The sequence below is a fragment of the Rhinoderma darwinii genome, chromosome 3, assembly GCF_050947455.1.
Source record: "Rhinoderma darwinii isolate aRhiDar2 chromosome 3, aRhiDar2.hap1, whole genome shotgun sequence".
Lineage (NCBI taxonomy): Eukaryota > Metazoa > Chordata > Amphibia > Anura > Rhinodermatidae > Rhinoderma > Rhinoderma darwinii.
Window position 1 is genome coordinate 411,572,547 of NC_134689.1, and position 1,819 is coordinate 411,574,365.

The window sequence follows — 1,819 nt, forward strand, 5'->3', positions numbered from 1 at the left end:
TTACAAAAATGGTCATAACTTGGCCAAAAATGCTCGTTTTTTAAAAATAAAAACGTTACTGTAATCTACATTGCAGCGCCTATCTGCTGCAATAGCAGATAGGGGTTGCAAAATCTGGTGACAGAGCCTCTTTAAAGGGGTATTCCGGTTACAACAAGTTAACCCCTATCCGTAGGGTAAGTGGTAACTTGCTGATCGGTGGATGTATGACAGCTAAGACCCCCACCGTTTACGAGAACGGGGAGCCCGAATTTTGGCCATAGAGAATTAGTTAAGCAGCAGTGCGCATGAACGACCTGCCGCTCGGTTCAAACTTAGGGTTCGGGCAACTTTGGGATCCCTGTTCTCGTTAACGGTGGGGGTCCTAGCTGCCGGACACCCACCGATCAGCAAGTTACCCCTTACCCTACGAATAGGGAGTAACTTATTGTAACCGGAATACCCCTTTAAATTTAGTATAGTATGGTTATTTTTTTACACACTCTAAAATAACTAACAAATTAATAAGTCAGTAGAAACAATTGTCCTAGTCTGCTTGTCAGACTCCAGACATGCTACATAAAATTTGTTTACAAATCACAATATACAGACGTGTTACATTACACCTCCCCCTGTCATAATCCCTTTAAGAAGATCACCATGTGACACATTTGCATGGCTGTTCCTCGTTAGTATAGTGGTGAGTATCCCCGCCTGTCACGCGGGAGACCGGGGTTCAATTCCCCGACGGGGAGGCTTCTTTTTATATACTAAACAGAGTTTTAAAACAAAAACGTGTAGTTACTGCAAATTCATTCTTTTGTTTTTGTTTTTTTTTTAATCAAAAAGCCAAAAACGGCATAAATAAATTAAAGAAAAAACTCTGATAACACTATGGGTGCATTTTTTTTCCCTATTTGATCAGTGATCCCTGAATAGCCCCTATTCAGTAATAGTGCCCCCTACTTATTATTGGTTTACCCCTTAATAGCCCCAAATTAGTAATAACGCCCTTTGTGGCCCCCATTCAGTAATAGTGCCTCCCAACAAATATTAAATCTTATACTTATCTAACCCTGTTCCCTCAACGAATGGAACTTAGTTACTGTAAGTAGTAAGAAAATTTTATATTCTATAGTAGTAAAAAAGTTTTATATTTTGTGGTAATAAAAGCCAAAAATTGCATAAATAAATTTTAAAAAGACTTAAATCATTTGGGGTGCATTTTTTGGACTATTTAAAGGCATGTTGTTGCCAGATAAACATGTTTTTTTTTTTTTTATTAAACATTTAGTGTGTGGGTGATTAAACATTGTTCAAATTTTTTTTATTTTTTTCACGAGTCAGGAAATATTATAAATTATTTCTAATTTATAATACTACCCATTTTTGGTCACTAGATGGAGCTATTTCCCAAAATTGCAGCATTGCAACATTGGGTTAAAAGCTCTCGCTCTAGTGAGCTCTCAGCATCCCCCCCTCCTTTATCCTGGCTAGTGCCGGGATAAACGAGGGGTTTGAACGGTGTAACCTCCTACACTGTGTGTCGCCATTTTTTGAGCTAACACACAGCGTAGTAGGTTTACATACAGTAGTAAACACACACAAACACGAACATACATTGAAATCTCTTACCTGCTCCTGCCGCCGCGGCTCCCTCCGGCCCGTCCGCTCCGTTTGCTGCCGCTGGTCCAAGTGCACAAATCCGGAAGCCGCGACCGGAAGTAGTAATATTACTGTCCGGCCGCGACTTCCGGTCCACAGGAAAATGGCGCCGGACGGCGCCAATTTCGAATTGGACTGTGTGGGAGCGGCGCATGCGCAGTTCCCACACAGACGC

The 1,819-nt window shown here is 41.1% G+C and overlaps 1 non-coding gene across 1 annotated transcript; it reads left to right on the forward strand.

Annotated features, from left to right (window-relative positions):
- Positions 1-662: 662 nt before the first annotated feature.
- TRNAD-GUC (transfer RNA aspartic acid (anticodon GUC)) lies at positions 663-734 on the forward strand. The gene has a single exon. It is a non-coding gene; the product is annotated as a tRNA-Asp (tRNA).
- Positions 735-1,819: the final 1,085 nt, after the last annotated feature.